The sequence below is a fragment of the Lepus europaeus genome, chromosome 3 (assembly GCF_033115175.1).
Source record: "Lepus europaeus isolate LE1 chromosome 3, mLepTim1.pri, whole genome shotgun sequence".
Lineage (NCBI taxonomy): Eukaryota > Metazoa > Chordata > Mammalia > Lagomorpha > Leporidae > Lepus > Lepus europaeus.
The window spans coordinates 2641358-2665668 of record NC_084829.1 but is presented as its reverse complement, the minus strand read 5'-3'; the positions used below and the strand labels follow the sequence as shown (position 1 = coordinate 2665668).

General features: G+C 48.4%; 1 protein-coding gene across 2 annotated transcripts in view; it reads left to right on the top strand.

Annotated features, from left to right (window-relative positions):
- GMDS (GDP-mannose 4,6-dehydratase) overlaps positions 1 to 24311 on the top strand; it is a 632400-nt gene that overhangs the window by 265360 nt on the left and 342729 nt on the right. The window lies entirely within an intron of this gene.

Below are 24311 nucleotides of genomic sequence, written 5' to 3'. Positions count from 1 at the left end.
CAATAGGTGGCAGGCCTATTAATGGCTGATCTGTACAGTGATCTGCCCTCAAGGAGACCCAATAGGCCAGTCTACTGCAGTGGCTTTCAATGTGGTAAGCCTGGGCTTCAGCAGAAGTCAACTTGTGAAGAGCCCTGGCAGCTCTGCCAAGAGTTGGATCACTGGAAATGGACCTGCCCTGGAGTCGAAGGATGCCCAGGTCAGAGCCACAGATCTTATTGGCTCTAAGCTGAAAAGCCCTTCACTCAGCCCAACTTCCAGAGTGACCACTGCAGCTGAGGGGACGGCCAAATAGGGTCAGCAACATTGCAGGCAGAACTGTAAGTTTCTTGTTAGAGATGCCACCTGCCTTTACCTGGCCAGCTCTCCTCCCAGGCCAGCTAAGTAATGAAAGTCAACAGAGTGCCTTCCCCTAGGAGGTTCACACCTCCCTTAGGATGTACCCCATGTGAAGAGATAGATAGGTCTGGGCCTCTTAACTTACAAGGCCTAAAGCCCACCAGATTATTATCAAGCCCCTTCTGTCAGGTTCTATTTGCCTCTCAATCAGAGAAGATGCTGGTTTTGACAAGAAAACCAGTGAGAAGCTGCCACCCCCTTTTCAGGTTTCCAGATGCTCAGAAAATTCCTTGTCACCCCACACTGGCCTGGAAGCACCCAACACTGAACAGATGAGCTGCACAGGGACGATGGAATCAGACAATGGAAGACCTTGGTATTTACAGGGAAGAATTTAAAACTTACCTTGAAATCTGTATGAAAGTACTGGTAGCTTCAGAACAAAAACACATCTTGGCAGCCACTTGTGGACATGTATATTTTATGTCCAAAAAGGAAGAAACTAGGCCGGAGGGAAATCTAGGAGGTGTCTGCGTAATGGCCCTAAGATAAGGTGTGTCGGTAGTTTCGGGAAAGGCCCTGGTGAACCCACGGTGTGCTCTCCTGCTAGGTACCCTTCCCTGTACATTGTGTGAGCTAAGATGTACATGAAAAAAAAACCTTCATTTTTATTATGCAATATGTAAGGGAATCTCAAGGACTTTGCTAAGCAGTTAAGCTCTATTACAGACTCACAGGGCAGGCAAATGCTGTTGGCCATGCTTTACCGCAGGAAAAGCCGACATGGAGGTGTGAAGTCAGAGAAGCTGCTCCCCGGTACACAGCCCACTCCAGCGCCAGGCTCCTGCGTTCAGTTCCCTTCCTGTAATCTTTGATTCCAGTAAGTGCATTCGTGTTCATCCTTTCTCCACTCACTTAAAAGTGTTGCCAGCTGCCCCATGTGTAACCCTAGGGCGGTTGATGGGGGCCCACTGTTGTCAGAAGGCAGGACAGAGAGCCATGGTGTGTGACAGAGGTTCGCCTCTCTTGCGAGGAAGTCATAGCAAGGCTGACTTGTGCTGTGCCTGCTGATGGAGAACCACTGGTGTCTCAAGGCCGCAAGTGCTGGTCTCCACCATGCTCGTGATCCGTCTCTGCCTCGTTGTGGCCCTGCTGCACGTGCACCATGCCCACGGCTCTTACTCACTTTTCATTCTTTCTTTCTTTTTTTTTTTTGATTAATCAAACACTTTATTCAAATGTCCAGACAGAAGTGAAAGTTTTTTTTTTGACAGGTAGAGTTATAGACAGTGAGAGAGAGAGAGACAGAGAGAAAGGTCTTCCTTCCATTGGTTCACTCCCCAAATGGCCGCCATGGCTGGTGCTGCGCCGATCCCAAGCCAGGAGCCAGGTGCTTCCTCCTGGTCTCCCATGCAGGTGCAGGGCCCAAGCACTTGGGCCATCCTCCACTGCCCTCCCGGGCAATAGCAGAGAGCTGGACTGGAAGAGGAGCAACAAGGTCTAGAACCCAGCACCCATATGGGATGGAGGTGCCACAGGCAGAGGATTAACCAAGTGAGCCACCGTGCCAGCCCCTATTACTCACCTTTCAAAGTTAGAGGTCTTCCATCCACTAGTTCACTCCCCAAATGGCTGCAGTGGCCAAAGCTGAATCAGGCCAAAGCCAGGAGCCAGGAGCTTTATCCATGTCTCCCACAAGCATGGAAGGGGCTCAAGCACTTGGATGTTCTGTGCTGCTTCCCAGGCCATTGACAGGGAGCTGGATTAAAACCGAGCAGCCAGGACTTGAACTGGCACCCAGATATGGGATGTTGTTGCAGGTGATGGTTTAACCTCCAGTGCTGCAGTGCGGGCCCTGGTATTTTCTACCATGAACTAATGAAGAGAGTATACACAATATGTATGGCATTTTAATTCCTATCTGGTCTGTGTATGACCTAAAAACAGAAAGGAAACAGTTTTAGTTCTGCACATCAGGTTTTTTAAAATGTCAGATTTTGCCAATTTTAGCATTGTAAATAAGGAAGAATTAGCCTCAAATATGCTAGCATGTTTGGAGTTGGTGTTCACCTGTGTCTTCCTAAATAGCTGTTTCCCTGGGAATTCTTAAACGCCTGCATGGACTCTGCATACCCTTGGGGGTCTCTGCACAGCCAGGCATGGGCGTGCCCCTTGGATCTCTGCACAGCCAGGCATGGGCGTGCCCCTTGGGGGGTCTCTGCACAGCCAGGCGTGGGCGTGCCCCTTGGGGGGTCTCTGCACAGCCAGGCGTGGGCGTGCCCCTTGGGGGTCTCTGCACAGCCAGGCGTGGGCGTGCCCCTTGGGGGTCTCTGCACAGCCAGGCGTGGGCGTGCCCCTTGGGGGTCTCTGCACAGCCAGGCGTGGGCGTGCCCCTTGGGGGTCTCTGCACAGCCAGGCATGGGCGTGCCCAATGGGGGTCTCTGCACAGCCAGGCATGGGCGTGCCCCTTGGGGGTCTCTGCACAGCCAGGCGTGGGCGTGCCCCTTGGGGGTCTCTGCACAGCCAGGCGTGGGCGTGCCCCTTGGGGGTCTCTGCACAGCCAGGCGTGGGCGTGCCCCTTGGGGGTCTCTGCACAGCCAGGCGTGGGCGTGCCCCTTGGGGGTCTCTGCACAGCCAGGCATGGGCGTGCCCCTTGGGGGTCTCTGCACAGCCAGGCATGGGCGTGCCCCTTGGGGGTCTCTGCACAGCCAGGCATGGGCGTGCCCAATGGGGGTCTCTGCACAGCCAGGCGTGGGCGTGCCCCTTGGGGGTCTCTGCACAGCCAGGCATGGGCGTGCCCCTTGGGGGTCTCTGCACAGCCAGGCATGGGCGTGCCCAATGGGGGTCTCTGCACAGCCAGGCATGGGCGTGCCCCTTGGGGGTCTCTGCACAGCCAGGCATGGGCGTGCCCCTTGATTTCTTTCCTTCTTTGATCCTTTGCAAGGAAGCCCTTCCTTCTTCATCTGTTCTGTTCTCGTCCTTGTCATGCACGTAACCTTATGCTGGACTGCAGTGAGGCCTGAGCTGCTAATGCCCCTGTGGTTTGTCATGGGTCAGCTCTGAGGCTGAGGCATCCTTGGTAAAGAGAGAGCATTCCCAAGTATTGCTGTAGTCCTAATAGCTCTGCATAATAAAGGTGGCTGAACTGTATGATTTCTGCTCTGTTTTAGGCAGTAGGGCAGCGTTTTAGAAATACAGAGAGTTGGCCGGCGCCGCGGCTCACTAGGCTAATCCTCCGCCTTGTGGCGCCGGCACACCGGGTTCTAGTCCTGGTCGGGGCGCCGGATTCTGTCCCGGTTGCCCCTCTTCCAGGCCAGCTCTCTGCTGTGGCCCAGGAGTGCAGTGGAGGATGGCTCAGGTGCTTGGGCCCTGCACCCCATGGGAGACCAGGATAAGCACCTGGCTCCTGCCATCGGATCAGCGCGGTGCGCTGGCCACAGCGCACCAGCCACGGCGGCCATTAGAGGTTGAACCAACGGCAAAGGAGGACCTTTCTCTCTGTCTCTCTCTCTCACTGTCCACACCTGTCAAAAAAAAGAAAAAAAGAAAAAAATACAGAGTTAATAGATACCTATACTATGACCTTTGGTTATTCAGAAAAGCAATTCACTTCCTCACCAAGTATTTTCCTACTGAAGTCATTGCTGGGGCGTGGAAGTAGCTGACTGGGGGTCTCCTTGCGCATATTAGCTGAGGAAGACAAGGAGGAGAGCCTGAGGAGGACAAGCAGCTTAATCCGCACAGCTCCTACCCTCACCTGGGGTCTCATCACAGCCAGCACCCTCTGCCCCCTGCCCTACCCTCACCCGGGGTCTCATCACAGCCAGCACCCTCTGCCTCCTGTCCTACCCTCACCTGGGGTCTCATCACAGCCAGCACCCTCTGCTCCCTGCCCTACCCTCACCCGGGGTCTCATCACAGCCAGCACCCTCTGCCTCCTGTCCTACTGTCACCTGGGGTCTCATCACAGCCAGCACCCTCTGCCCCCTGCCCTACCCTCACCCGGGGTCTCATCACAGCCAGCACCCTCTGCCTCCTGTCCTACCGTCACCTGGGGTCTCATCACAGCCAGCACCCTCTGCCTCCTGTCCTACCCTCTCTGGGGTCTCATCACAGCCAGCACCCTCTGCCTCCTGCCCTACTCTCACCTGGGGTCTCATCACAGCCAGCACCCTCCAGCCTCCTGCCCTGCTGTCACCTGGGGTCTCCATGACGGCCAGCACCCTCTGCCTCCTGCCCTACCCTCACCTGGGGTCTCATCACAGCCAGCACCCTCCTGCCTCCTGCCCTACCCTCACCTGGGGTCTCATCACAGCCAGCACCCTCTGCCTCCTGTCCTACCGTCACCTGGGGTCTCATCACAGCCAGCACCCTCTGCCTCCTGCCCTACTCTCACCTGGGGTCTCCATGACGGCCAGCACCCTCTGCCTTCTGCCCTACCCTCACCTGGGGTCTCATCACAGCCAGCACCCTCTGCCTCCTGCCCTACTCTCACCTGGGGTCTCATCACAGCCAGCACCCTCCAGCCTCCTGCCCTACTCTCACCTGGGGTCTCATCACAGCCAGCACCCTCCTGCCTCCTGCCCTGCTGTCACCTGGGGTCTCCATGACGGCCAGCACCCTCTGCCTCCTGCCCTACCCTCACCTGGGGTCTCATCACAGCCAGCACCCTCCTGCCTCCTGTCCTACCGTCACCTGGGGTCTCATCACAGCCAGCACCCTCTGCCTCCTGTCCTACCGTCACCTGGGGTCTCATCACAGCCAGCACCCTCTGCCTCCTGCCCTACTCTCACCTGGGGTCTCCATGACGGCCAGCACCCTCTGCCTTCTGCCCTACCCTCACCTGGGGTCTCATCACAGCCAGCACCCTCTGCCTCCTGCCCTACTCTCACCTGGGGTCTCATCACAGCCAGCACCCTCTGCCTCCTGCCCTACTCTCACCTGGGGTCTCATCACAGCCAGCACCCTCCAGCCTCCTGCCCTACTGTCACCTGGGGTCTCCATGACGGCCAGCACCCTCTGCCTCCTGCCCTACCCTCACCTGGGGTCTCATCACAGCCAGCACCCTCTGCCTCCTGCCCTACTCTCACCTGGGGTCTCATCACAGCCAGCACCCTCTGCCTCCTGCCCTACCCTCACCTGGGGTCTCATCACAGCCAGCACCCTCTGCCTCCTGCCCTACTCTCACCTGGGGTCTCATCACAGCCAGCACCCTCTGCCTCCTGCCCTACTCTCACCTGGGGTCTCATCACAGCCAGCACCCTCCTGCCTCCTGCCCTACTGTCACCTGGGGTCTCCATGACGGCCAGCACCCTCCTGCCCTACCCTCACCTGGGGTCTCATCACAGCCAGCACCCTCCTGCCTCCTGTCCTACCGTCACCTGGGGTCTCCATGACGGCCAGCACCCTCTGCCTCCTGCCCTCCCTCCCCTGCTGGCTGTGCCAGGACCCCTGAAGAAGCATCAGCACCTCATACCCATTGTTTTCTCGGCACTCAGCAAAGTCTACACAGAGTCTCCTGGACACTCACAAGTTTGCAGAGTGAACTTTTCTAAGTATAAAGTGTCACTCTGGGTGAAAACAGTCATGTGTGAGGTGTGAAAGCAAACCTGAATGTCTCCCATTTTCCCTTGGCCTTCACACAGCAGCCTGGCCACTTCAGTGCACGTGTAGCCCCTCTTCCACCACAGCCCCTTCCCCCACTCTCTGCCCCCTTCCTCACACCAGAGCATGCCTGTTTCTTAGCATCTGGGTTCTAATTGCTCAGCTCTGTGCACTTCTGGTCCATTTTGGTTACATAAGACTTCTTAACAAATACTGCATTAACCACAGCCACTGGGTTGTGACTTGTAGGCTTTGCCAGGTCCTCTTGCCCTTTCACTGTGCCCTTCTGTCTGACAGAGCACACTTTGATAAACTCTGGTCCCATTCTCGGGAGCGTTCTGAGCGTGCGCCCCTCTCGGTCCTTGCTGAGCCTCGTAGCCCTTCCTGAAGGAGCGCCCTTCCTGTCCTCCTTGCCTGCTGCTCTGTGCCACTCTTCAGGAGGGCAGCTTGGGCAGGTTCTTTGTTGTTGTTCACCTGTATTGTCTGCTTCTTATCCCTCCCTCAAAGCCAGTCAACAAGTATTTAAAATATTTCAAAAATCTGTTTCTCATTTTACAGCCTTGATTTATTTTTTGAATATTGATCACCTTTAAGACTATTCATGCAGTCATTAAACTCTCATTGCATATTCATGAAGCTGATCATTAAGCACATAGCACATGGCATTCTTGCAGGTGGCATGTGTGTAGCTGTGTTCCTACATGGAAGCCATGCTTGCAGGGGAGGAGTGGGGAGCCCTGGACTTGGAGCCCTTCCGAGAGGGAGTGACCTGCAAGCTCTCTCATCCTCAGCAGAGGAGAGGAGGGTAGGATGGGCCTGGAAGAGGTACTGCAGTGCAGGTGTACTGTCACCACAGCTTCTCCTTTCAGCACTTGCCATTGCGTATTTATTTGGCTGCGTTCTGAATCACAGAGGCTTATCTGAAAAGCAAGCCACTGTTTCAGTATTGCATCTGTGAGAAAATATACTCTGGATTATGAAAAACCATCCTAAAAATATACCCTGAGAGGCAGCCTGATCATAAACCAGAGCCATCCTGCTTTTAGAGAAAGTGAAGCATCGTGTTGGTATTCCACTGACAGAAAAGTTAGGCTACCAGCTCTGCATGTCTAACTTAAGGTGTAGAAAATGTCATGTGTCACAGACGATTTTAATGTACAGGACGCATGTGGCATGTGTGAAGAGTAGTGGTGGTGATGGTGGTGGTGTGGTTCTTTCCCTGTATTATTTTTTTTCCTCGTGCTAATCCCAGCTCCACTACTTATTAACTGTGACCACAGGCAAGTTCCTTAATTGCTGTGAGCTTCAGCTTTTCCAGATGTAAAATAGATATAATAGTAGTCCCTGACTCACAGACTTGTCATGATGCTTACATGCTGGGGTGCTGGTAACGCGCTTGGCCCGGTGCCTGGCACACGGCCGTTCTCAGACGCTCACAGCCACTAGGACTTGTGCTGCAGCTGCTGCTTGCTCCTTGTGCGCCTGCAACATCTCTATCATTGCTTTCAACTCTTGTCCAGCGAAGCCTCCTCTTACTCCCCACCAGTCCAGCAGCCCCATTTCCATTCCCTGCTTCTCTCCTTTGTCCGTGTCTACTTGTTGAACTAATATATTCTACATCTTTGTGAGGTCTAGTTTCTCCCCCATTCCAGAGTGTGAGCTCTGCAGAGCAGGAGTTTGGGCTTGCTCAGCTCACTGCCATATCCTCCTGGTGCCTACGGCGGCGCCAGGGACTTCAGAGACGCTCTGTGTATGCACGTTCACTGGGTGAGCAGCAAGAAAGTCTGTGACACGTCACTGCATTGTTTCTCTACTATTGTAACTAAGTACACCCAAAGCAAGAAGGAAAGTCAAATAAAATGAGAGAGAGTGCCATACCAATCAGACACTACAACTTTCAATGAGGTTGAAATTTCGACTGTTTTTTAAATGTATGTATATAAATAGGAACAAAAAAAAAAAGGGAGTTAAAAAAAGGGCTTTGAAAATTCCTTTCCCACATTTAGTCTCCATCTTCTAGTTTCCCTTGACACAAATAAGGAAAAAATGAATGGGCTATCTTCTTACATCTCCATGCTAATGCTCTCTGGTGATTTCTCAAGTCCCTTTTCTGCTCCTTAATTTCTGAGTAGCAGTGAGGCTCCGAGCACAGCTGGGTCTGGCTTGTGTAAACAAGCTGGGAATCGCCCTGTCCCTCACAGGGAGGGTGCCGCACTGCTTCAAACAGCAGAGCCTTCTCTGGATCAGCCGCGGGTCTATTGTGCTCTGCAGTGTGAAACAGAGTAGTGCTTAAAACATCTGCTTTGAAAAAGTGTCCTCTATTGCTGCTTTGATTATTCACCATCCTTCCTACTTTCTTTCTCTACCCCTCCCCCTTACACTCAAATTCTGTTCAGTTTAAAGCTAAAAATGTTTTGAATAATGGCTTGGAGATTATCCTGAAAGATAAATTGCTTTTACCAAATATCCCTGACAGCTCCCCAGACCATTAAATTAATAGCAATGAAGGGAGAGATAAGCAAAACTAATGGCAAGATTAAAGTTTTGTGACAGAGGTTCAGAGTCATCATGATTCTGGTGGTCTCGTGAGATCACTCCTCCGCTCCTCGGCTGGTTTTCACAATGCAGTGTTCATTTATGTAGTCTACCTTCCTGTGGAAGTCTGAAAGTTAGCTGTTAGTACAACTGTGTGATTATGTGGCACCACATTCTTTGGAACTGAAGACGACTTTCTTAGTTACTAAGTTCTTCATGTAATTTTTGTTCTCCTTAAGGTTTCAAAGGGAAAGCCACAGGAAGTCACTGACGCTTTTCACAAATTCAGGGCCTGAGTGATTGCTGATAGTAAGTTCAGAGCCTCACTGGGTTTCCCTCTGGCCCTGTGCAGCGTGCCTGTGTTGGCAGTGGTGGAAGTGTGCTCTTTCCATGTCACACCTTGGTGTTTGTCTGGGTGGTTAATCTCGGCAGAACCAGGAGTAATTCCAGTTAGGGAAAGCAGGTGACAACATCTCATTGGACACTGGCAGATTTTCAGGGAAAGGGTGCCCCCATCCCATATTGGAGTGCCCTTTGAATCTCGGCCACTCAGCTTCTGATCCAGCTTCCTGCTAATGGGCACCTTGGGAGGCAGCAGGTGATATAGTTCAAGTAGTTGGGTCGCTACCACTCATGTGAGAGACTCAGAGTTCCGAGGTCCTAGCATCAGCCTGGCCCAGCCTTGGCTGTTGTGGCCATTTAGGGAGTGAACCAGTAGATAGAAGATCTCTCTCCTTTTCTCTCCCGCTCCACCCCCTCCCACCACCCTAGCTGCCTTTAAAATACAATGAAAATAAATAAAAATTTAAGATAAAATTTAAAAGACAATTTAAAAAAAACTTACAAGGAAGACCATAACTTCAGTCATTTTTAATAGCACAAAGAAAATCCACAGATTATTTGTGATTTAAGACCTCATCTAATTGTAATAAATCTTAAGGGAAAGTGATGTTCTGTTGAATAAAGGGATGTTGCAACTTGAAATTATGGGCACTCACTAGTTTTTCAGGTCATTCATTTTTCAAGCTGTCATAAACATGCCATCGTACCAAACTAACCTTTGTGCATCGTGACGTCTTGGAGGAACAAAGGGGTTCTCCTTGTAATACAGAAATGCACCTTCCTCGGGTACAGATGCAAATTCTGCCCTGCCTGTCTCCTTCCAAGGTAGCTTTCAGGATTTGTCCATTTCTGCCACTTTTCGGTTCTGGAAGATCTTTGTCTGAAATCCCCATCTACATTCTGGCTGTGGACGCACCGCTGACACTGTGCTGGTGTGGAGGCCTGACACACGTCCTCAGGACACGCACCCATTCTTTCGGCGTCTGTCCTTGCTGTGAGGGTTCCAGGTACGTTTTCTAAAGGCCCCTGCCTTCCTCCTTGCATCTTCGGCTTTGATGCCTGATATAGTTTATTTCCAGGTTTTTACTTGATTCTTTCTCAAATCCGTTCTTGTTTCATTTGACCTTGTTTTAAGAAGAAATTTTCTTCTTCTTCTCAGCTGATGTTATTGTTCCCCCTCGGTCTCTTGAGATATGTTTTCAAGTCATTTTCAGAATGCTCTCTTGTTTTCATTTCCTCTGAAGTAAATTCTTCCTGCCGTTGTAGATCTCGTTGGCTCTCTTTCTTAACATTATGTTTTTAATAAAAATTTTGGTTTGCAAACCTGTGCTAAGCAGGAGCCCTCCCCTCCCCTCGCCCCCTTATCCCATGTTGTTAGTGGTTTTGTGGTTGCCACCACCCAGCCTCTGGATATCCTAGCCCAGAGCCAGGTATGCACTGGTGGCTTAGGGTTTCCAGCCGCCGCTGATGTTGGGAATTTCACAGGTCTGTTCAGTGGCGTGGATGGCACTGATCTTGGGGCAGATTCTCACATGAAGCCTCGTCTGTTGCTAGTTGCCTGTTGTGGACATTCAGCTTTATATGAAAGTTAACACAAAGTCATCATTTTAAGCTTTCATCAGAAGCAGCCTTTTATGTCTTCCTCTCATGGGCTGAGAGATTGTGCCTCAGCCCTGGATTCTAAGCGGCAAGCCTCACTGAAGGTCCCTCCGCACAAGGTGCTTTTAGTGCCATAGTGCGGCTGCTTGCCAGATCTCATGTTCCACCGCCGCCAGTTCTAGCTTTGCAGCCCAACAGGCTTGTGACATCGACTTCACTCACCATCTGTGTTTCTGCCGCTGTGTCCTCTTAAGCATAGCTGCAGTGCTTAACACAGCAGCAGTGTGGAGTTGTGGCCCTAAAAGGTGACACATATTTACCAAGTTGACTTCAATTATTTATGCTAAGTAAGGTATTTGAACTTCATCTGTAAGCTCTGGGGAGCCATTACACTTTCAGAAGGGTGAGCCCTGATTAGATGCTACATTTGAAAATGGTGGTGGTGGCAGCGTGGAGGGTGGAGTGTAGAAGGGCCAGGTGAGTGCCAGAACTGTGGTCTCCAGGGCAGAGCGTCGTGAGTTCTCCACGGTGTTAGGGAGGCAGGGTTATGAAGGATACCAGGGCTACCAGGAGCAGGTGCAGCACACTGGGCAGTGCCTCCGGCGTTGGCCTGTGCGTCCTCTCCTCACAGCCACCCTCAGGCTGGCCTGCCTTGCAGTCATGCTTCTCTTCATATTACGACTTTGGGTAGAATATTAGACGCTACTTTTCCTAGCTTCTCCTGGTCCTCAAATTAACATTTGATTAAAAACTTGTGTGTGCCTTCTTCAGTTACATGGAAGAATCAGAATTAGAAAGGACTTTAATAAATAGATGAAAGAAGCTGAGGCTAAGAGATGCTGGTTCCTTTGCCTGTTGGTTATTGACAAAATAAGAGCTACAGCCTGAGAGTTTTAGTTAATTGGCATAAATAACTTCCTGCGTCAGTTTCTTCTTGTTCCTCATTCATCAGTCATACGTATGCAAGCATCTTTTCCCTTACCCAGTGGAATTACTGTCATGGCAAATTAGAATTGTTCTGCCTGTGAGAACTCACAGGTTCTAACTCTTTACAGGTTTTTTTTCTCAACTGCAACTTGGATAGTGATTATTCTCCCCTTTACTTTGCAATTAATTTTTTTCTCATTTCCTCTGGTTGCCTACAGTGCTGTAGGTACAGACATCATTCTCGTCCACCCCCTCATTCTCACAACGGTTCTCAGATCCCAAGGAAGTAGACATTTACCTACACTGCAGCCATGCAGTCAGGAGCGGTATTCACAGTAAAGTTGGATGAGCATCCTGTCCAGCGTGACCCGTGTTTTCCTGTAAACCTAAAGTGTGTATTATACAACAGTTCCGATGTGAACAGGCTGGAAAACACGGCATTTCTATTTTCCATTTTGAAAATATATGAAAAATACCTTATTGTGTACCTTTTGTTGCTAGAGAATGATTCTGCTTTAAAAATAGTTTTGTGAGTAAACATTAATGGTAGAAGCTTTGATAGTGATACTGTATTATTAATCATGTTTTCCTCTTAGAGTATGCTTTCATGTTTCCTGCTCAATGGCCCTGTCCTAGGCCTACATTGAGTTTGTTAACTTCATTGCCTGCTGTTCTGGAAATGATTCCTCATTAGGATTCAAGAACATGGAATTCAGACAAGGTGACCAGGAAAGGAGCTGTGCAAAGTCAGTCTTCTCTGGGGAGAACCACCACTTTGGGTGGGAATCTTCTGCTCTTGTGTTTTCCATGCCTTGAGAAATTTTGCTGGCTGCCTGTTATGTGCCAGGCACTGGGCTAGATGCAAAATGGTGAGCAAGGTGGGGCTTCTTAACTTTGACCCTGAAATTCATGGTGCTGTGAATGGTGCATGTTAAACCCATTGCCCTTCAAATATCACTCAGTCAACAGTAGACTTAGGGTTTATTCATTTAGTATTGAATCAGACTTCATTGAAGGGTTTGTCTTCATTCAAGTCTTCTGGGCTCTTAATGAGCTGGTTTATGATCTTTCTAGCCACATCCTTTATTGTTTTACAAAACATTAGTCATCCTACCCACTTCCTGGCCTAGAGTTCACAAATCTGAGAAGTGTAACTTTTTAACCCTGTCTGTATGCACCAGGGGCTCTGCTGCCCGGAATGATTTCCTGGTGCTGCAGGTATCCTTCCAGTCTAGGTGCCTGACCGACAGTCCCGTGACCTGGATCTTGTGGTCGCCCACCGTGCAAGAACCAGGGCTTCTACACAGGGACAAGGCTTTCTGCTACACTTGTTCTGTGCTTTGTGCCCAGACTCCACATTTTCCTGACCTTGTAGCATCGAACCAAAACCTGATGTCTTCAGGAGACTTTGAGATCTTACAGTTAATTATTCCTAATTTCACATTCCTGTTTTCTGGAAAAACAGAAGGACCTTTAGAGATTTGCAGTATATTCCCTTTCCCAGATTGTTTTTAAAACATTAAATGAGAACTATCCTTAAACTAACCACAGATAGGATCTATTCTTTTTTTTTTTTTTTTTAAGATTTATGTATTTGAAAAGGCAGAGTGACAGGGAGAGATTGTCCATCTGCGGATTCACTCCCCAGATGGCCACAACTGGCTGGGGCTGGGTCAAGCCAAAGCCAGGAGCCTGAAGCTCTCTCACACAAGTTGCAAGAGCCCAAGCACTTGGGCCATCTTTCAATGCTTTCCCAGGAGCTTTAGCAGGGACCTGGATAGGAAGAAGAACAGCCAGGACTCAACCCGGAGCTCATTGGAATGTTGGAGTTGCAGCCGGCAGCTTAACCTACCACACCACATTGCCCACCCAGGATCCACTCTTGGTGCTTTTATTCCTACTTTTGATAGATTGTTGTGGTGGGGGTGTGCTGGAGGGTGGAGCAGGGAACGTGCTGTTCACAGTTAGGAGATGGGATGCTCTGCCCGTGCCAGAGTAACTGTGATTCCATCCATTTTTGCTTCCACTTTGTTGTAGTGTTTGCCCAGCCTCTGACAATCAAGGTGAGTTAAATCCATGGATTTCTGCTTCACTCTTCCTTGCCCAGGTATTTGTTTATCCCTTGAAAATTTTGCAAAAATTGTCCAGGCAATGTCAACTCTCACAAAGCTGCTTTCCTTTCTGCCGTGACATTGTCTATGTATTGATTCTGACCACTGCCATAGCTTTTGTTAGATTTTTCATTATAAAAACACAATCCAGCAACAGCCTGGTGATTTGATTTCCCCTCCAGTATGACTGTCAGCTGCATTTTCATGGACTGAGGTTGCATTAGCAATCTGCTCAACTGTCTCTCATAACTTCTTGCATGCCAATCAGTCTTGGTGATTTATGTTTATTTTAGTTTGTTTGTTAGATCTATTGTAGCTAGAATTTATCACTATTTCTACTTATTAGTTTCACATAGCTTCAGAAAATTAGAACCCTCCCCCTTCTACTCCCCCCCCCCCCCCCCCCCACACACACACTGAATCTTCCACAGCAAATAGACGGAGGATGCTCAGGCCATGTGTGCCAAGCCTGCACATCCCTCCTGGGCTGCACCTGCCAGCAGCTGCCAGCAGTCTTCTTTGTCTGATTGCTCTTCTTAGTGACTTTGGGTTCCTGTTCTTGAACTCTGCCTTGTTCTTTCTTGAGCTCATTTTAATTTTATTCCATTTTGCTGAATGCTTCTTTTTCTGTTTTCTCTCTATTGCCTGACATTTTTGCCACACAATTCTTACTTGTTTTTGAGTCTTATTTTCTTTCCAAGGGTTGCAGTAACATATTTTCAACAAAGCATCTAGGTATTCCATGAGGGGTTACTTGTCTTTAAAAACTCCTTGTACATTCCTCCTGCAACTTAGATATTTTCCTTAATATTCCTTCTAAAATTGATTCACACGCTCGTTTTAGAATAGTGAGACCAACACAAATGCAGGTGTGAAGGAGGGAGACGACTTACCATGCACATGATGTGATATTGCTCTGGCCACTCTTGTGGTTTTACTCATAACAGTCGCATATGCCAGTTGGCATTTGGGGTTGAGAGCTCCCTAAATCGAGTGATTTGTCCTGCCGAGGAGCTGTATCTCAGCCTCTGTCTTCGTGAACACGCACGCCCCTGTGAGAGCTGAGACCTCTGTCATTGCAGACTTAAGCCCCACTGTAGCTCTCAGACTCGTTGGCCGAAGAATGCTTAGCTGCTCAGGTGCCACGGTAAGACTGTTCCTGCTTTATTTACTGTTACAGTGGTGACTCCAAATGTAACTGTAGTAGTTACAAAAGGAAAGTGAAGTTTGATAACAATGAAGACTTTTTGGGGTATTTGCTGTGTTTCAGTTCCTTTATACAAAACTGAAGTAGCTTTTCATTATTCTGCCTGTACTAAGAGCACCCCAAGTTACTGTAGTCTAAGTAGTAACTTGTAGCAGACATTTAGTCCTGTAGTCATTTTTGGGTTATCTTCAGTAAATATTTTTAATCCCATGGTTTAATATTGTAAGGCCCTTGGCTGAGTGTTCCTGATAAATGTGTTCCCCTGTTCATTGCTGTGCCATCACCCTCTGCCAACAGTTTAGGGAATGCTATCTTGTCTTGGTCCACGTGTGATCATGCTAATTCAGATTAATGTTATAAGAATTATAAAGTGCAGTCACTTTGATTTTTGTGTACTCTTAGAGCTCTGTGTTAGAAAGTCACAGCAAACTTAGGCACTTTAGATTCTTTGCTGAGGGGATCCGTAGTCTATGCATTGTGTCAGACCACAGAACGATGGATTAGATGACAGTCATGCTTTGTATTATGTACCTCCAAAACCGAAAACTGCTGAGGAGAGCTTATGAATGTGGCTGGATGCGGGTTCTTAGAGAAGCTCAGCAGCTTTTCTTCTTTAAGCACTTTCAAAAATACTGAAACAGTCACTAGCACTCAATAGAGCAGATGGCGTTAGCCTCTCTGCCGTGGACTCTTTCAGCACCTGGTGAAGTCTGTGTGAATATTGTCTGAATAATGTTTGTAAAAGTACAAGACAAAACACTTGGGGTCACAAAGGACACTGATTCTATCATTCATATATTTAAAAGCCAGCTTGGTGACACAGTAATGTACCTTCGCATACTATAGCACAATCCCTGGTAGTGGGCTTTCACCACCTGAATTTCCTTTTTTTTTTTTCTTAAGATTTTATTTAGAGAGGGAGGAGCTGTACAGTTCGGCACATGCTCACCCAGACTTACCCCTAATGGTAGAGCTAGAAATGGGCCAAGGGATTCCAATTCAATCCCATCAAGGCGGCATGTGCCAATGCCATCTTTCTCGTCAAAGTGATCAGTTTCAGTTCATAATTGATCATAATGATAGGATTAAGTGTCAAAGGGATCACATAAACAAGACTAGTGTCTGCTAATAATAACTGATGGAATTAAAAGGAGAGAGTGATCCACCATGGGAAGAGGGATACACAGCAGACTCATAGAATGGCAGATATCCTAAACAGCACTCTGGCCTCAGAATCAGCCCTTAAGGCATTCATATCCAGCTAAAAAGCCCATGAGAGTTTCTCAGACATCGAAAGCCAAGACACTGTAGAAAAAAAAATGACCTACATGAAAGATCTCTGTGAGTGAGATCCCAGTAGAAAGAATGGGCCTTCAAAGAAGGAGGTACCTTTCTCTGAAGGGAGTAGAGAATTTCCACTTTGACTGTGGCCTTGTCTAAATAAGATTGGAGTTTGTGAACTCAAGAGGCTTCCATGGCCTTGGCAGCTCATGACAAGAGCCTTAGGTGATTACTGACGTCATAAATAAGAGTGTCAATTGTTAAATCAACAACAGGAGTCACTGTGCACCTACTCCGCATGTAGGATCTCTTTCCTTAATGTGTTGTACTATGAGAATTAATGGTAAAACTAGTCTTCATACAGTACTCTATACTTTGTGTGTCTGTGTGGGTGCAGTCTGTTGATATACCAAGTTGATCTTCTGTATATAAAGATAATTGAAAATGAATCTTGATGAAGAATGGGATGGAGAGGGAGTGGGAGATGGGATGGTTGTGGGTGGGAGAGAGGTTATTGGGGAGAAAAGCCACTATAATCCAAAAGTTGTACTTTGGAAATTTATGTGTATTAAATAAAAGTTGAAAAAATGTACCTTAGAAAAAAGAAGAAAAGATTTTATTTATTTATAAGAGAGAGAGTTACAGTGAGAGGGAGAGACAGAGAGAAAGGTCTTCCTTCCATTGATTCACTCTCCAAATGGCTGCAACGGCCAGAGCTGTGCCAATCCAAAGCCAGGAGCCAGGTGCTTCTTCCCGGTCTCCCACGCAGGTGCAGGGGCCCAAGCACTTGGGCCATCTTCTAGTGCTTTCCCAGGCCACAGCAGAGAGCTGGATTGGAAGAGGAGCAGCCGGGACTAGAACTGGTGCTCATATGGGATACTGGTGCCACAGGCAGAGGATTAACCTATTGCGCCACAGTGCTGGCCCCTCACCACCTGAATTTCTAAGTGGTGATGGGCACAAGTGACACTCTGAGGCTCCTGTAACAACTCCATACCTCAGTGTTACATGGGTATCGTCTGTATCGATAACAAGGTCACAGTTGTAGTACTGTTGCTACTGAGGAGAGTGGCTTAAATTTAAAATTGAGAGAAATCTAAAATTTCAGATAGAATTTAGTAAAATTGAAGTCACATATTTTTCCTGAAGTTCCATCCCTGGACCCTGGTGGAGTCTTAGGCTAGCATGATTTAATTAATGGTTAATTTCATTACATGAATCTCTATGAATCATGTTCTAGAAAAATTTCATAGTTGCTTCCGGTGCAGTTTTCTCATATGGAAGTCTTGGCAGGTTATACTGTGTTCATCAGCAGCTGATACATATCTGTACAGTGAACAGAGAAAAGATGTCTGATGTGGCTAACTTGTAACAATTGTAGCCACAAAGTTTAAATTTAGTATTTGTTTTAACTGAGAAAGTGAGAAAAGACTTTAAGAAATGGGACCAGAAATTCTTGGAGCATATGGAAAGTGGTGAGGACTTGTGGCCAGAGTTACCACTGAAGAGAGGTGAATGGATCCCTAAGATTTGAGAAATGAGGATTCTCAGGCTCAAGGAATGCCGTTGGGGAAGCTGATCTTGCTTCTGGTGCCAGTAATGAGAAGAGCCAGCAGATTTGGTAAGGTGTTAGAGCAGGGTGGCCTTCCCCAGCAGGCTTCTGTCTCTTGAAGAACTACAGCAGTCTTTATCTTTTGTGCTCTGCTTTTAGGAAAACAGACAAGGCAGTGTGGATTGCAGTGACTGCCAAAGTCGTTAGGAGGGCGGGGGTTTGCAGAGCGTGGCTTTGTCCTGTGAGAGCAGGGTTCTGATTGCCTTGGAGAGCCCTTCCTTACTTTATTTTAAAATGCTTAATGGAAACTACATCTTAATTTACCTTTGTGCATACAAAGGCAAACAGTGATATCCCATTTGTTTGGTCTGCCTAGAATTCATCACTCTGGTAGAGTAACTCCCTTGTGGTTGTTTCAAACTGTGATTATAAATGTTTTTGAATAAAAATTTAATTGCAGAAGAATAAGGAAAAGTTATACACAGTTGGGTTTGTGGGTGTGAAGAATGGAAGTTTCTGAATGACAGAGTTGGACCTGTGGGTACCAGGCTAGGGGCACCTAACCCGTGGCTGAGACTGTAGCTTACGGTAAGTGGCCCTCTGCTCCAGGGCCGTCGGTGGCCCCCAGTGCTCACTGAATGAGCAAACCGTAACTGGCATAGACAGCCTGTTCCAGAAGAGCTGCTGCTCACAGGCACCCAGGTGTGGGCCTCTGTGGCCCCCAGATAGAGCCAGTGCCTTTCCTCCTTCAGCTCCCTCGCCCATTTCCACTTCCTCGTGTGGCCTTCTCTGTGAGCCCATTGTCACTGTCTGGCCTCATGGCCTCTAGGCCCTGCCCTTACCCCAGCGTTGGCATCCTCTGGAGCTCTTCACATGCTGTCTAGCCTACACTGTGCGGCAGGTGAGCAGCGCCTTGGGAAGGGCGCGGTTCTGTTCCCTCTCACTCTTGTCTTTCCTGTGCTCAGGGCTTGTCGCCTGCACTACCCGCTCTCTGAATGCCCTCCCTGCCCGCCGCACTAGACCCGCACCTGCTGGCTTGTGCCTGCCCTGCAGAAACAGATTTGCATCTGCCCCAGCCGCTAAGTGAACGTCAGCTCTGCCGGGCTCCTGCTAAGGGGGAAAGAGTGATTCAGGATGGAAAGTCATGTTTTATTGTTGCTCGCGCTGATGAGTAACTTTCACTCACAGAGGAGTAGTAAACAGTGCAGCTGCTTGTGTGGTCCCAGGCGTTGCCAGCTCACTGGTATCGGGTGCTTCCTTAGGCTTCTGTGAAATTGACTGTTAAGGAAGCATGTTCCTGGGCTGTGGTTGTCTTTTACCACATTACTGCTTCTGCAGACAGATCTCTTTTTCTGAGACGACATTTGCAGTCTGGGAAGCTTTGACTCATTCATTGGTATTTTAAAAATGGAATTTTTTCCATATATAAAGTCTATTCCATTATTAATGGTATAATGTGGTCATTGAAGAATTATATGTCTAAACTTCAAACTTAATGCACCTTATTCATTCGGGTAGTATTTCTTGAATCCCTTCTTTGGATGGAACTCTGCTAAGAAGTAGGAACTTGGAGGAAAAGAAAGAGAAACAAAACCCCTGTCCTTGTGTAGCTCGCTTCCTGACTAGACCGAGGACGTGGCGGAACCTGACCAGTGCTCTACCAGCCTGGGGAGGGAACCACGGCAGCCTGGTCCAGGGAGGAAGCAGTGGAGGGAGCCGCAGACAGGAAGTTGTGAGCAGAGGGCAGAGCTAGCCCCCGGGCCCCGAGGTGGCACTGGTGTTGAGGCAGGGAGGGAGCGAGGCTGGAGCATGGTGGCTGCACCCCTGAGCCCTAAGGGAATAGAGAGGTCAGCTGCAAGTGCCACTACCCGACCCATCTTTGAATTCCTCCATGGATTCTTGTTTTGCCTGAAAAGCCCTCCAGCGCGTTCATCAGACTCTTAGGAGACTTAGTTCTGCTGTGCTTGGAAATGTTCTCCTCGCCAAAGCTGCTACTCAGACACATCGCTCCAGTGCACATCTCGAGGTATGAACATTATTAGGACAGTTAAATCCATATTTTCCTTGATTTATTACAAACACATGGAAACTTCTTTTCAAATGGCTTTGCATTAGAAGCACTTCAGGTGAGTGTGGACGTCCGTGGCCCACTGGGGCATCTCACAGTGAACAGATGGACTCATCAGAGCCCCGCTCCCGTGGAGCTGACAGTCCAGTGTCTGCAAGGGCTGAGGGTGCTTTGATGCCTTTCCGTTTGCCTCAGCTTTAGTTTTCAGTAGATTTCAGAATTTTGTGAGTGTGTGTGCTCTTTGGTCAGTCTTTTGAGACAGGAGTCCATTGTGTGAGGACCAAGAGTGAGGGACAATGTGGAGCAGTTCCAGGACACCCCACAGCCTGGAGCCACTCTGATGATGAGAACCATCATCTCTTTGCCTGGACCCCCAAGTTGAAATCTCGGACTATGGCTTGGCACAGTGCTACTCTGCCAGGCTTCCCACCATGAGCAAGAGGACTAGGTGGGGTGCAGCTGCCTGAGGGATTCAGGTCTCAGGTGGGAAGGAGCTAGAACACTCAGAAGCCCCTGAGTGGGGGAGTTGTGAGCCGCCTCCCCCCTCACCCCCCGAGAGCTCCTCAGTGGTCTCAGTGCTTGGGGACTGGAGTGTCGTGTGCTGGGCCTCTTGGTTAAAGAATCAAGCATGTGACGTTTTGGACCTCCAGCATCCCTTTGAATGATTGATTTATTCATTAGGATGTGAAATGCTGTGGCCACCGCCGCATGCCCACTGCTCCATGCCTTGCCCCTGGGAGCTGTGTTTTCCTCAGTCCGTCGTCCCTGTCCTGCTTGGTTAGGAGGGCCTCCTCTGTTCAGCTCTCATGCAGCTGTAAGGTTAATATGTAGCTGCAGTGACTAAGAGCAAGAAAGGCCGTCAGGATGTTGCAAGTGTTATTTGCTGTGAGGCCTAGCTCAGGCCGTCCATAGTGGCGGTGTGATCTGATTTTTAGAAGGTCTGTAACTTGCACTCCAATCTGTAGACTGTGCAGAATTGAAACATGCACGTTCAGCACCCATATCTAGGTCCTCCGCACTCTCTTTAGGGAACCATTCCTTATTTTCTGTTTGTTTCTCAAAAGGCTGTGATGTGCCACTCATAAAAAAATAAGGATAATTATTTGGGCATGTTTGAATATATCTTTGAATCTTGACAAGAGCAATTTGCTTTATATTTGAACATAAATATACTGTTCTACGTGGAATTTGAATCCCCTGATTCCTCAAGACCTTACTCCCGTCCTCTGTGACTGCCCTGATGGTGTGCCATGGACGAATGTTCCTCACATGGCCTGGGGATATTTCAGGCACCAGCTGCTCCCACCGCTCCGTCATCATTTAGGGTCCAAGATGCTGCTTTGTATGGTGTAGCTATTGAGACCTATGCCCTAATTGTTATGGTAAAGCTTTGACTTTTTTTTTTTTTTTTTTTTTTGACAGGCAGAATGGACAGTGAGAGAGACAGAGAGAAAGGTCTTCCTTTGCCGTTGGTTCACCCTCTAATGGCCGCCGCGGTTGGCGCGTGGCGGCCGGCGCACCGCGCTGTTCCGATGGCAGGAGCCAGGTGCTTATCCTGGTCTCCCATGGGGTGCAGAGCCCAAACACTTGGGCCATCCTCCACTGCACTCCCTAGCCACAGCAGAGAGCTGGCCTGGAAGAGGGGCAACCGGGACAGGATCGGTGCCCCGACCGGGACTAGAACCCGGTGTGCCGGCGCCGCAAGGCGGAGGAAGCTTTGACATTTGTATAGCCTTTTCTCTGTCTTGTCCTCTGAAATTTTGCCCAACATTGCAATACGAATAAATTATCAAGCTTCTGTAATTCTAATAGCCTGTGATCTTTTCTATTAGTTTTCATTGATATTTGTATATTTGACATTTGAAATCCTGTTTACTTGACGTGCTGTCTTCATTTAGCCCGTGTCACGCCAAGCACTGTTTCAGGCATGGGAGACTGTGCTGAAAGCAAGACAAGACTCAGCCCTCACACAGCTTCCGTTTTAATGTGGAGACAGAGAGATAATAAATAAGTAACACCTAAAATAAAAACATTAAGAAGAAGAAGTGACGAAGTGCCGCAGGCTAAAGGGGCGTGAAAAGACGGAGGTGACAGCACTGGGATTTTTTAGAGGGAGAAACCGATCTGACAGGGAGGAGCGCGGTGAGGAGCTCATGTACTGGGCAGCAGCTGGCAAGCAAGCCGGCGCCATCTTGGAAGCCACTGTGACAAGCCCAGAAAGGCGGGATCATCAGGGAGGAGAGAGGGTGGTACCCGTTGGCCATGTGGGGAGAAGCTGAAATTGGAGTTGTTGAAGCCACTGTGGTAGTTCCCCTGTGTGGTGGAAGGGTAAGCAGAGCATTAGCTATGAGGATATTTTGAAAAGGTCATTGAAAAGTGAAATGAAAAGGTAAGTTTATTTTGGTAAAAAGAAATTTTTCATATATTTTATGTGTACTTCGGCTAGGCTGACGCCGCTTCCCCTGGCTGGTGGCAGGGGTCCAGGCACTTAGGCCATCTCCTGCTGCTTTCCCAGGCACATTAGCAGGGACCTGGATAAGAAGTGGACCAGCACCCATATGGGATGCCAGCATCCAGGTGGCGGCTTAACCTACTATACCACGATGCCAGCCCCTTACATGAACTTTTTGAAGATCCTTCAAAAGCATGAATTTCAAAATGTTTTAAATCAAAATTTATCTTTCACTTCCATTTACCACAAACATATTGAAGTGCCCTCGTATGATGCCAAAAGCACAAGTGACAAGAGAAGAAGATAAATTGGACATTTTGGTTTCATAGCACACCATTAATAATGGGAGGAAAAAATAGAATTATATATTTAAGAGCTTGTGTCCAGAATATATAAAATATGTTTACAGCTCTATTAAAACGACAAATAGTCCAATTTAAAAATGGGCTAAATATCCAAATAGACACTGCACAAGGAAGATACATAAACGGCCCATAAGCAGTACAAAGATGCTCAGCACTGTGTCATCAGGAGAATGCATATCGAAACCACATACGACACCACCTCAAACCACCAGGACAGACCGAGCGAGGGTGGGGGGCGTGTGCAGAAAGCAGAGCCTTGAGGATGGCCAGAGAGCGTGTTGTAGAATGGTGCCCCCCCGGAAAGCCGTCTGGCAGTTCCTCAGATTGTGGAACAGAGCGCAACCACGCGATGCGGGGCGCCACCCGGGTGTACGTCCACGAGAAAGGAGAGCGTGGAAAGTGCAAGAAGCCAGCAGGAAGGATTGCACTGGGACGAAGTGTCCAGGGCAGGGAGGCGATTCCAGTCAGCAAGCAGAGGAGCCGGGGCCTGGGGAGTGACCAGTAACTTACACAGGCTTCTCTCGGGGTGAAGAGAGCATTCATGGAATTAGATGGTGATGATGGTTACATAATGCTGTGAATGTATTAAAAACCATGGAATCGTAAACTTTAAAAGGGGAAATTTTATGGTATGTAAATTATACATCAATAAACTGAAATTAAAAAGGAACAAAATGGTACTAAGGTTGCTTTATTAGCTTTGAAAGGTTATGGGTGAAACACATGTTCTTCTTTTTAATTTTGTTGCTACCACATGAGCTTGAGTGGCTGAGCTCAGTGGTCTGAGTCAAGTCTCTGGGCACAGTCACCCCACTCCTGAAATACTGTGCGGATATATACGAGGCCACCACTTCTCTTCGGGGAACACTCGGGACAGGCAGTAACCAAGCCACTCAGATGGCAGTGAGGAAACCAGTGACAAAGACTGTCCATTCAGTTATTTGAGGGGATTTAATATTAGGTTAATTTGTTTATTGTGTGCAGACATAATTTAAGAAAAAAAGTGTGTTAACATTTAGTTTTTTAAAATAGTGTACAGGCCTATAAAATATGTACTCATTTCCCAGCACCTTCTTGGAAGTTGTTGAATTCGTATATACATTAGCATCTTGCTGTCTGTGCCTCAAAAAGTAAAAGACTGATAGGCTACAGTCATTCTTGTGTATGAACTTAAAAATAAAAAATGAAACAATCCCCCTAAAAAAATCAACTGTAGGGGCCAGCGTTGTGGTGCAGTAGGTTAATCCTGCGCCTGCAGCGCCGGCATCCTTTATGGGCACCAGTTCTAGTCCTGGCTGCCCCTTTTCCAGTCCAGCTCTCTGCTGTGGCCTGGGAAAGCAGTAGAAGGCGGCCCAAGTGTTGGGCCCCTGCACCCGAATGGGAGACCCAGAAGAATCTCCTGGCTTCTGGCTTCTGGCTTCGGATCGGCACAGCTCCAGCCGTTGCGGCCATTTAGGGAGTGAACCAACGGAAGGAAGACTTGTCTCTCTGTCTTTCTCACTCACTATCTGTAACTCTATCTCTCAAATAAAGAAAGAAAAATCTTTTTTAAAAAAATCAGCTGTGTTCTCAAACTGATGTCTTTTTGTAAAACACCAATTAGGATCTAGTCAAAGTGGGAATTTCTTAGGCTCCTCTCCCAAGAGCTCAGTGCAGTGAGAATTTTTCAGGAATATACGCAGATGATTCTGTGGCACAGGATTTTGTCCCATGATGAACTGTGTCCTAAAGGCTCTGGCCTAGAATGAGGAGGCACTTTAGGGTGGTTAAAGTGTTCTTCACAGAGGGTAATTAGTGGGCAGTAAGATATTTCCCAGCCATTTGATAGTAGAAATCGGTATCACCCAGACTCCTGCTCTGTGGCTGGCAGGATGCCGTCTCCCAGTGTGTGAACCCGGAGCCCCTGTCTCCCTCACCGTTGCTCTCTTC